The 12,552-nt window shown below is 38.8% G+C and overlaps 1 protein-coding gene across 3 annotated transcripts in view; it reads right to left on the bottom strand.

Moving 5' to 3' along the window:
• SOBP (sine oculis binding protein homolog) overlaps positions 1 to 12,552 on the bottom strand; it is a 228,742-nt gene that overhangs the window by 7,340 nt on the left and 208,850 nt on the right. The window contains exon 7 of one of the 3 annotated variants that reach the window (XM_072642984.1): positions 4,636 to 5,901. The exons of the other annotated variants lie outside the window; for them this stretch is intronic. The gene's annotated coding sequence lies outside the window, so the exon portion shown is untranslated. Of the gene's footprint in view, positions 1 to 4,635; positions 5,902 to 12,552 lie in introns of those variants that run through there. 3 annotated transcript variants of the gene reach the window in all.

Here is a 12,552-nt window from a genome sequence, read left to right as displayed (position 1 = left end):
ATCTCTTCATTTGTGTCCTTTTTTCACTTGCAATAACTTGTTGTAGAGGAATGATGAATCTTTGATAGCACAAGAAATAGAAATGGGTTACATTGTGCAATGAAGCTAGAATCTCTTCAATATGAGTACATCTATGCCTTCTCATCCTCTACGATGCCTTTCTGTGTGTCCTCCTATAAATCCTCCACAGAAGGGAGGTGCCCCCCAATGTGCAAAGGTCTTCTTTTAGGTTTCCTGGTATTATATGGGTTCAGAGCAACATTCTGACTGTCCACCTGCTGTATTTCACACTCTTTATATGACCACCCCATTTCTTTTGCTGGCAATATATCCCTTTGATGACATTTTTTAATGCTACTTCATGCATGCAGTCTGTCATTGTTAAGATGCTGTAAATCTATTTCTACCCCTCATGCATCTTTCCATTGCCCTCTAGGCGACCCCCATTTTGATTCCTCAGAGATTCTGGTATCCCATGATTTGTATCCACATAGCCTCACCAGAAGAAAACAAGTGTTGAAATGATGGAATTTTCTTTTAGGAAGAAGCTTGGGATCTCTGGAAGTGCTGCACAGTTTCCCCAAATGCAATCCAGCCTGCTCTCCTCCTCCTATTCAATTCTAGGTCCACCTCATTGTGCATCTGCAGTATTTGTCCAAGATTTAGATATTGATGGAAGAGCTCTATGGACTGTCCAACCAACTGTGTATCACAGTCTGGAAAACAGACATTCTTCATCCACTTTGTTTTTCCAGTGTGGATAGAAAGAATGACCTCTTTTGAGTGATTATGGATCTCATTTTGGAGGCGATGTTATTCCCATTCTCCAGAAGCTTCAATGGCTCCCAATTGACTCTAGGATAAGATACAAACTACTGTGGCATTTAAAGACCTTCTCAATCTGGATTCAATCTGTCTTTCCAGACAGATTTCATCTTACTCCCCTTCACACATTTCTTATATACAAGCTGCATGTCTTACTTTCTGTTCCCTATATGCAACTTTCCAACTCTTGAATCTATGTGTCTGTAGAGTCTATTCTCCATCCTTGGAATGCTCTTCCTTCCCAGTTCTGCCTCTTAAAATCACTATCTCACTTCAAGGCTCACCTCAAGAGCATAAGGACTTTCTTGAAAACCCCTATTATTATTGCTCTCTCTTCCCAACAGAATTACTTTTTATTACTACAGATGTTTTGTATTTATCTGCATGCCTATTGCTACCCAAACCCCCAATCCTATCCAGCAGAATATAGGCTCCTTGAGGGCAGGGACTGCTTTGCTTTTATCTTTAACAACTATCACAGTGCCTGAGACACAGGAATTTAATAAATGCTCACTGAATTGAATTAAACTGCAGTGTTCGGGGGCTTGATGAAATCAGCACACTGTGATCCATAGTCAGGAATGTCTGGAAGACGTCAACATCCCTAGGGAATCTTTCCTCCATTTGAATGCTACATTGGAAATCTAACAGGAGCAAACACATTTTGTGAAATCTATCAAAAAACATTCATGATGTTGACATGTTTGTGGAAGACCCCTTATTGAAAAGATTGAATTTAGTTCCACAAAAACAAAATTTCTTTTATAATCAACAAATAACAAGCATAGTGAAATCTTATGTTTTCCACACTTTTCAGTCACTTAAAATGTAAGCTCCTTGAGGATAGGGACTATTTTGTCTTTCTTTGTATCCCTAGAGCTTAGCACAGTGTCTGGCACCTAGTTTAATCAATGTTTGTTGACTGACTTGTGTGATTGTAACTATGTGCCCTGTTGTATAATGTTATTCACAAAAGCCTACCTGTTGCTTTTTCATATTATCATCAAAGATGCCCCTGAGATTAAGGAGTCTTTTTTCATAAAGACTTTGTAGATCTGGACAGCTGGCTTGGAAATACTGATATCCTCTTTATCCTCTTGTTTTGGGAGTGGGATTATAGTGATTTTTTTCTAATCATTTGATGTCTTCCCTTCTTTCAGATATTAGGAGAATTGATCCCTCAATATCTTCAAAACTGAGTCATCTCTAACACAGTTCCCTCAGTATATAGTTGGTCTGATCTAATTGATCCTTCCATTTTTTTCTTTATTGTAATTTCTATTTCCCCATATAAAATACTGGGAGCTGTGATGACAAAATAGTGGTGGTTTCATTGATGCAAAAGTGGCTTTTTTTTTGAGAGAAATCTTGACAGATCTTTTCTATTTTTTATCTGCTTGTTATCCTACTTTCATTCTCATTCTTAAAAGTTTTTTTCAGATGATCTGACTTAATTGGATCTCTCATCACATTTTCTACATAGTTACTACCCCCCAGTTGCTTCTCAGTGCTTTATGAAGTGATGTTGATTATAATCTGCTACCATCCTCCTCCAAACAATTTCATAAACAAGTTTATATTCTAAATCTTGTTTCCCTTGGCTCTTCACGTAGCAAGAAGACCCACGAATTGCTGGATGTGATGGGGTTTAGTTGCTTATTTTTTTCAGCCTTCTTGTTGTGAAGTTATAAAGGACAAAAATATGGCCAATTTTTCAGTACTTAAAAAAGAGTTGATTTAGAACACGTTATTGTCCTTGTACTTGCCTGAGCTGGTTGTCTCCCAAAGAACCTTGGAGTCACAGCTAAATGTTAACCAATGAAATAAAACTAGAAAGAGAAAAAAAGTATTTTAATTGCTGAAAAAATTTCCTTGATGTATTTTAAATCACTGGTTAAGGTCCCTCTTCTCCAGGAAGACTTCTCCTGATCAATTTCTCCCTTCTTCAACCTGCCAGCCCAATCGTGATTTACCCTTCCCCTTAAAAACTCTGGTAATTTGCTCGCATAGTTCAGCCCTACTCCTGCTTGGGGCTATGGTAAGAAGCAATTGAAAAAGCTTCCCCACGTGGGAAGCAGAGTGTCATCCTATCTCCACCTCCAGTCTCTACCAAGAGGGAAACTGAGCCACAAGGGCTAATATTGTAGTATACTGGTGTCCCTCACTGCCAGTTAAATATTTTAATGCCAAGAGGCCTTGAAAGGCAGAGGGAAGCTTTCTCACAAAGGGTCAGTAAAGGGGTGAGAACAATGAGAGGACCAAAGTAGACAGGGAGCCAAAACCACCTCATGGTCTTTTGCACGAATTTCTTTTTTTTTCTATTCAGCGTAAGAAAAGGAACATGAGCACAATTTCTAATGAGGATCAGCCCAGGATCATTTACCAATTTGTCAGGCTATGGTCAAGGAACCTCAAGAAATACAAAAGTCACAGGAGTCTCTGGAATGGCAGTAAGATGATGTCTGTTCACACAAGGATTCTGGGAGCCCTATACTTTTCAAGCACACTGCCCAGGTAAGACTTAAGAAGCTCAACTGGCACTGACACCAGGATAATAAAAAATTTCTTTTCATCTGTAGGATTTTTTGTTGTTGCTGGGGATGGGAAAGAAGGTTGGTTTTGTTTTGTTTGTTTGTTTGTTTGGTCCAGACTTACAATTTCACTAGGGTAGGTAACTCTGGGTAAGTAAACTCCCTCCTCCAATGCAGATCAGCAATTATTCTATAACTTATAATCTTAAAGAATTGCCTGGGGAAATTTAGAGTGTCTTGCCCAGGGCCACACAACCAGCATTTGTTGTTATATGACACAACATGAATCTTCTTAATGCCAAAGGTAGCTTTCTATCCACTATACTACACCTGGATTATCTCACCTTGTTAACTCACATTGTAAGTTTCTTTAGGGCACAGACTATCTACCATATGGTATTTAACATGGACTCCCCTTCCTCCAAAGTCTACACTACAATGTACCCCCATGGTACTTAATAAATACTTGTTGACTTGTTGACAGAGGTCTTCATTCAAATATCTTGGGTCCATGGTGAGAAGAGATTGAAAAAGCTTCAGACCAGTGATATCATTGACTTGAGCAGTCTCAACCATCAGTTAACATGTTTAAATCAAGCCATTAAGTTTTGATTATACTAGTGTTGTTTATCTGGGACAATCAAGAGTCTCATGGGGTACTAAACTCCTCTCGGGTAGCCACAGTTGATTTCCCAGATCACAAGGGTATAGCTCAGGTAGTCAGTGAATAGAAGCCATCTGTGCAGCCTGATAAAGTCCCAAATGAGATCCCTGATAATAGTCTCAACACGAAGCTCTTCTTTAAAAGAGCCAATATTTATAAAGACATGCCATGAAATAATTTTTTTCTCTCGATGATTAATAAATTATTTAAATATGTTAGTATGAAAAGGGTGGGGGGTTGAGTATGAAATAAAGTGAAAGAAATGAAATTTTCTTGCAAATTGGTTAATGAAGTAAATGAAAAAACATCACCCTTATTTTTCAACAGCTCTATGGCTGGAAACAAAACACAAAGGCAGGGCAAAGGGCAAGGAAGATGGAAAGGCAAAGGTCAGCTTCATTCTGGCTTTCAGGCTGCATTTTGATCTGAGTTCTGCATGATCAGTAGTGGCCAATCCAAAAAGATTGGTCACTACTCAGAATTATTTCCAATAACATATATTGTATTATGACTAAACTAATTGTGGCTGCTCCTTCTTTCCTTCTTGCATTTCCTTCCCTGTCTCCTTTCTTCCTTCTTTCCTCCCTCCCACCCTTTCTTTTTCCTTCCTCCCTTCCTTTCCTCCCTCCTTCCTCTCTCGCACCTTCTTTTCTTCCTTCTTTCCCTTTCTGATAGTTTCCCTTTTTAGAAAGTTTTCTAATCCAACTCTTAGGTCAAAGACATACAAAAACCTTCACTGAACAAATTACATCTTTAATCTTCTGCTATTAATGGTTTAGGTGGCAGAAAAAGGTTTCATTTATTCAGTCATTCCACAGACATTTATTGAGTCCCTACAATGTACATGGCACTTTTTATTCTTATAAGGATGGGCTACAATTTATTATTACCACTAATGGGGTACTCTAAATTCTTTCTTTCCCTTTGCCTACTTTTCTTCCACACTTAACAGAATCACAAGATTTAGAACTAGAAAGGAGTTGAAAAATCATCTATTCCAATTTTCTCATTTTATAGGTGTCAAAACTGACATCCACCGAGATTATGTCTGAGACTTGCCCAAAACCATGCAACTAAGAAAGCAGTAAAACTGGGATTCAAAACCAAGTTTTCTAGCTACAAATCTAGTTTTCTTCTCATACATTGCATTGCCTAATATTTAGTCCAACCGAGGGCCAACTGAACTACTTCTGTCTTCTCCTCAAAAGCTGTAGCCATCTCAGAATAAAGAACTGATGGTCTGCACCTTCCGGACAATGCTAATTACTAAAGGTTGGTGACAAGGCCAATGCATAAATGGGGGAAATAAAGTACTAATGGGTCAAACCATCATTATTCCATCACAAAGGAACTTCATAGGAGTGATATAAAAAAAGTACTTCCTAAAACTTTGAGTGATATATAAATATGATTTTATTATTGTTATTTGAAGGTTAGAGCAAAACATTAGTTTTCTGGCTTCCAGCTCCATGAATTATCTGATATCTAGATTCCCTCAGAGTATAATTCAAGTGCTGCTTCCTGCACCAGGCTGTTCCAGATCCCCCAGTTATCTCCCTCTTGCTATTATTTTATTTCTTATTACTTAATGTATACTTTTTATTTACTTCTCTGCATAAATACTATATCCAATCCTCTGCTCCTTGAAGGAAGAGATTGCTTTCATCATTTTATCTCTAGTCTCTAGCACATAGTTGGAGCTTTTCTTGAATTGAATTACCTACATTATTTCCTTTTCCCAATATATATTTCCATTTTACCCAGAAAGATAAGAAGGCTTAAGTCAATTTACATAATTTATTAACTGTATCAAAGTGGAAAAGCTAGACTTCTGCTGTCACTTTGGGAAACTCAGGTCCTCCTCATTCACATCCCTTGCGTCTATGGTGAGAAAAGATTGAAAAAAGCTTCAGATCAGTGATATCATTGACTTGGGCAGTCCCAACATCAGCTGTGTTTATATCAAGTCATTAATTAAATCCAACCAGGAGTAATTTTGTGTTAAATTTGAGTCATTGGTTTTTTCTATGTTGTTTGGACCCCAACACCCTAGGAAGATTTTGACCCTAAATCATCAAAGGAAATGAGAAATGTGACATTTAATTTTTTTTTTGTCCAATCAGCCCTGTCACTTTTCAGAGGCACAAGTGAAACTGGTATCTTGTCTGAAGTCAGATAATTTATATAAGGAATGTGTAATGAATGGTGAAAATATAGCTCTGGTCTTTGCCAGGGACAAGTTAGCAAAGTACTTTGGTCCCATACTCCATCCCACTGAGAAATGGGTGCAGATGAGCACTCTAACATCTGAGAATTTCCTAAGTTATAGCTGCTCAAAAGTGAAATACCACCCCGCCCCCTGCCCAAATATAGTCCTCATTCATTATTGGAGCCTTTCAAGCAGAGTTTAGAAGATCATTTACTGGGAATATCCTCAACTATGAACTGTTCTGGATTAGTGGTAGCAACTCAAATAGAAATAGGGGCGACTAACCCCTACATAAAAGATCCCTACGGGGAGCATACTGACATAGAAAACCACACATTAAAATTATCTGTCTTATCGTATTCTTATTTATTTTGTAAAATATTTCCCAATTACATTTTCATCTGGTTAGGGCAGTACTTGGGAAGTGTTGTGTGTCATCTGAGAATCTATCCCTCTAATCCAGCCTGTGCCACAGAATGACTCATCTTTTTAAAAATCAGCCCTGTCCATCTTTTTACTCATACAATGGATTCCACAATTCTACTGCCTGTGAAATCGTTACTAATCTCTATCCTCTACCTACTTCCTAGGTATGTTAGAAGAATTAGTGAAACAGTTTAAGGAGTATTCCTAACTTCAACCATTTTTCTACAATGTGCCAAAAACACAATAATGAGATGAATGGAGCATGTGTATGACCCAGTAAAACAATTTTTAAACTCTCGGGAACACAGGCATCCCGAGAGAAGCCTATTGCTACTTTCATACAATAGTTTAGGTGCATGTGAAAGCATAGGGGTCTCTAGGGTTGAATGGAATGAAAGGTAGGTTCTAAAAAGTTAATGCAGCTTCCAAAATTACCTTGTTCACTCAAGAACAACCTTTAAGTCTTAAGAGAATCTGGATCAGTGACTACAGGACTCCTGAGTGCCTCCAATAATGTCATGCCGACCTGGGCTTTGACTCCACGTGTCTATTTTAAAGAGGGACAGTTTGGGCATCACTGTGGTCTGATTCCCTGGACATGCATCAATCTTCTCATTCCTGAATGGTGTCCTCTCCTATTATAAAGACTGTGGTGGTGTATGTACTTGGCCTTTCCCCAGGATTATCTTTGTGCCAGCAGACCCAGCCTAGCTCGGCATTTTCCCAGCGGGGGAAAGCTTAGGGGAGCTGTGGGAGCCTAAAGCTGACGTGAGTGTGGGAGAAGGTTTAAAGCTGCTTTTCAGGCCAATGTTGCACCTGTTTCTGTGGCAGTCTGGTGCTGGGCCAGGCCTTAGCCTCTAATGAGTGGTTAGAAAGTTCTGCACAGCCCTCCAGGTCCCATGCTGTGTCATTGAGTGCCCCCAGGCCCCCTCACAGGCATAAAGTAAAAGAACTTTCTCCCACATTGTGACTGTAATTGTACAACTTATTTAAAACATAGCATGTGGTAACTTTCCTCCCTTGTATTCTGGTGAAAAAATTTTGCAATATTTTGAGTTGACCATTGACAATTAGCCTTTCTTCCAAATGCCTTGATAAACGTCAGTGATGCCAACCTCACCCTACTCCTGACGGAAAAATGGTCCTGCATTACAGATTTCAACATGGGGCTGATTTGCCTAAGTGTCCACATGACAGGTACTGACCTAGGCTATTTGAATGCAAACACAAAAGGAATCAGCCCCTGCCCTCAAGCCACTTAAATTCTCAAATACATCTAGTGTATAAAATATAAATTCTGATCTCCTAACTGTAAACCAACATCTTTTTCATCACTGTGCTGACAAGGACCAGATACTGCTCCCATCAGGCAAATCTGAAACCCATCCCCAGACATTAGATCTTTCAGGCTTTAAAGGCAGCTAGGTAGCGTAGTAGACAAAGTGTCTGGACCAGGAGCAGGGAATATCTGAATTCAAATTCTGCCTCCGATGCTTATTAGCAGTGTGACCTTGAACAAATCATTTGCTCTCTCCGTTTCCTCATCTGTAATATGAGACAAGAAGGGTTAGACTTGCTGGTCTCTAAGGTCTCTATTAGCTCTAAACCAATAACACTCTCCCCCTTTCTGTCCACTAAGCCATGTTCCCCATTGCTTTAAAAATCTAACTCAAATATTCCTAAGAGAATTAACCACACTAAATAACCATCCCCTCAGCCCTTAGACACTATTTGTGAAATTGAAACTTGGAAGGGACCATGTATTGATATGTTGCTTTGTACACAGACTTTTGAATTGCTTCATAGATAGCCTGTTCTATCTCCTCAGCTAAAATGCAAGCTGTCTTTTTTCCTCCTCTTCATGTGTCCTCTGACAATGTATACATGGTTTGTATGGAATTCAATTTAACCCCCCAACGAATTCATTGAATATCCTCCAGGTGCCAGGCACTGTACTAGAAACAAATTTAAAATACAAATTTATTACATTATATCATATTATTATAAGATACAAATTAGAAAAAAAATAAAGTTATTGCCAGTTTTAATGAACTCACCTGCCATTTGGAGGAGGGGGCATGTACACAGATAAATATAAAGTCATTAGAGTGGGGGGAAGTATTAACAATTGAAGAAATAAAGAAAGGTCCTTTGCAAAGGAGGTAAGCTAAGCCTTAAAGCCAGTCAGTCAATAACATTTATTAAGCACCTAATATGTTCCAGGCACCATGCTAAGCACCGAAGAAGGAAGCCAGGGATTCTAAATAAATATAGTTAACTTGTTAAATGTATTTTATTGATTTTCCTAGAGGATCAAATGAAGGCCATGAAGACCCAGCTGTGAATGTTATCTTCCCTCTCTACCGAGTGTGTTTTTCTTGACAGATCCCCTAAAAACCTCCCCTCCACAAAAAATCAGTAAAAATAGGATCTTTACCCTTATTGTGATTAGCCAAATCTGAATTTCACACTCTCATGGAATCAACTAATCAACCAACAAGCATCTATTAATTGCTTATTATGTGCCAGAAATTGGCTATCTGCTGAGGATCACAGATCTATAGCTGGAACAGATGTTAGAGGTCATCTGTCCAATTTTATAGATCAGTAAATTGAGATCCAGAGAGGACAAGTCACTTGTCCAAAATCACGGAGGCACTAAATGATGCCAAGTTCACCACATCTTATGAGTGATTATAAAAATTTTAGTTCTGAAATGAATCTAAGGAGCTTTAGTTTTGAAATGAATCTAAGGAGCATTCCAAATCTAAGCATTCTGGAGGGGTGGGGGGCTGTTATTACTCCTTTTAAGTAGATGAAGAAGTGACATAGAACGACTGTCTCTCAGGCAGTGAGGAAGTAACAGAAACAGAATTAGAATTCCAAACCATTGGTTCTTAATCTTCATTTCCTGGACAAAGAGACTCTTCCCCTCCACCCATCCTGTCCCTTCCCCCACCTCCAAATGTTTGAGCACAGTTTTTCTATCATTATTTGATATATAATGTTGATCAAACCTCAAAGCATAGGAAAACAGCAATTATGTCTCATGTTTAGGATTCCATAGTATTAAATGGGAGGGACAGTGGAACCTGGATGTATTTTTGGTTTGGCAAATGACTCAAACTATTTTTCAAACATTTTGGGTTTGGCAAAAACCAAAATACATTTTGCCAAGCACTTTGGCCTTAATTTTTAAACCCATGTGTATTTTAAGGGAAATTTAATCTATATGTTTCTGACTCATTTACACTTAACTCATCAAAATGCTGTTTGGTAAGAGCTATTAGATGTCCAAGAAACTTTATGAGCCCTTTTCCTAAGCTGTTTTACTCCTCGTCCTGACCAGAAAGTCGTATTTTGTCAGTCATAAAATAGCTCGAACCCCAGAGGCCTGAGGTCACTTTGAAATTTATAACCTCCAAAGTTTAAGTGGATACTGAGCTTGGCAACAATTCCCCCCCCACCCCGGCTTCCTATGAAGGCCATAAATAATAGTCAGGTTTTCTATGATAACAGTATGACAAAAACCAAATCCCCAGCTGACAGTGTGTGATATAAGACCTGGTCTATCTAACCAGAAAACTATAGAAACCTGCCAAGGAAGGGCAACATAAGCCATTTCACAACCAGGTAAGGGTGAATTCCTAACTTATGTTCCAAAGAAAAGTCCTAAGTGTCCGTTAGAATGAGAAGAAAGAAGTGGGATTCTCCATAAGAATTTGTGATTTTTTAGATTTTCATTTTTTGCCTTTTGAGGAGCTGGCGGACAGAAAAAACTTTTATCAGAGACAACTCTGTGGTATGACAATTTCTACAAAAAAATCATTAATGAATTGGATGTGCCAAAAACAGCACTTGAATTTAAACCAAAAGCACATGGAATCCAAGCATGCATATATGCATGTCATGGTGATCTCATCGCATATCAACTGTAATAATGTTCAGATGCCGCTAGATTACAGTATTCTGGTGGGAGAGGGTTTTTTTGGACAAGGTACTTTAAAATAGCAGCTTCAGTGGTTCATAGGAGCTTATAAATATTTAAAATTTAAGCATCGAACAAATCATAATGACAAACTTTTACATTTAACTGCATATGCACCAAATATCTTGCAATTGCTCTAAATATAGGTTTAAAATATCAAAAGAATAAGTTGATGGGACACAGAACTTTGCAGAGAAACTTAAACCTGATAGTTCTTGCCCTTACAACATCCAATCTCCACAATTTTTAAAGTGCGTATGTAGGTTTCCACAGAGGAAGATTATATTACGTGGCCCAAATTTCCAACACAAGAGTCAAAGGCTGAAATATATCTTCCCCCCCACCCTAACTTTCTTTCAACAAATGCAGTTCAGCCACTTGGCTTCTTGATAATTTCTTATTGTAGGCTGGCTCAAATTTAAGACAGTAACATTTTAGAAACACTTGGAGAACTCAGCCAGCTGCAAAGAGGATATCATTACAAATTGTGACACATGTTGTACAGGAATACCATTCGTTTTAAATACCAAAAACATGTCTGGAGGAAATACAGTCATGCAAATGAGCTAGAGATACATTTTTCACACTACATTTCCAGAGTTCAGGTCAATGTTTTACATCATGTGTATCTATTGTATTCCTGTAATTCGCCTTTCTGCTTGTTTCTTCAAGATTTTTGGCCACATGTTTCTATTTCCCCTTCCTTCAAGACAAAGCACAGCTTGCTATCAAAAGAAAACAGCAAACCAGAGGTTGGGAAGGAGAAGCAAGGAGGAAGCCAAACCTGGCACAGAGGAAGACAGAGATTCCTGAACTGACTAGATAGAAAAGCAGCTTGGGAAATGCGGCAGTTTCCACTGGCCTGAGCCCTGATCTCATGACTGCCCAGAAAGCCATTTCTGCCTTTCTCGGACGCCTACTGATGATGTGCATTGGGGCAACAGACCTAACTTGGCGGAAACATATCTTTGATCTCTGCTACTGTGATGAACCATGCAAGAACAGCCGAGCCCAAAGGTAGTCAGGGAGAGCTTTGCTCATTTTCCGTCCATCAAATCTTAGAGCATTTGGAACAGTTTTGAAATGTGGAAAGTCATTCCTACATCCTTCATGAGCTTTCTTGGCTCTGATTTATCTCAGCTAAGATCTTGCATCTGACCCTTGAAATCATTTGGGTGTGTTTACTCTTCCTCCTGATTGCCTTCAATTTGCAATCATAAAATCAATTTCCACCCCGCCCTGCAACTGGTTGTTTTTCAGAATTCTGTGAGACTGTACAAATTTTCGCAGATTTTATACTTAGTTAGTGCTTACCAATTTGAGTGTGAGATGGTATCTGTTCCAGATTTCCCTTTAGAATAAGCTCAGGTTGAGTTTAAGGAATGGGAGGGGGAGAATATTTATCCTTTTAAGGTATTTCCTTTCAATTCCCCTGATATAAATTTTTAAGCCAATCTTTCCCTGCCCCACTTCATCCTCCAAACCGTCCCCCCCCCCCAAACACACCTCTTACATTAAATAGTTCATATGTGTGGAGTATGTATGTGACGTAAATAGTCTTTTGAAAATTATATGTGCTATGTTTAAAATAGCAACCAAGTGGCACAAACTCCATGCTGGGAATATTAAAAGAAAAAAGTACATGGCTCTCTTCATTCCTTTTGGCACACCCTTTTTGACACGATGTTCTGGAAAAGGCTGAGTGTTTGGGCTGGGTCTTCATGAAGTAAATATTCCAGACTGTACAGTATTGTTTGTCTCCAAACTTCTGTGCGCCATGGTATGGTCTGTCTCTGAGAGGCTAGGCCTTAAATGACTGGACCTTGACCAGTCAGAAAGCTACTTCTGCCTGGGTACCACTAGGAGCAATTTATTGGCAGCCAATCAGGAGACTAATTTCTAGGAATGT

This window comes from Notamacropus eugenii, chromosome 2 (assembly GCF_028372415.1).
Source record: "Notamacropus eugenii isolate mMacEug1 chromosome 2, mMacEug1.pri_v2, whole genome shotgun sequence".
Lineage (NCBI taxonomy): Eukaryota > Metazoa > Chordata > Mammalia > Diprotodontia > Macropodidae > Notamacropus > Notamacropus eugenii.
The sequence above is the reverse complement of the archived record's forward strand: the minus strand, read 5'-3'. Positions and strand labels throughout refer to the sequence as shown.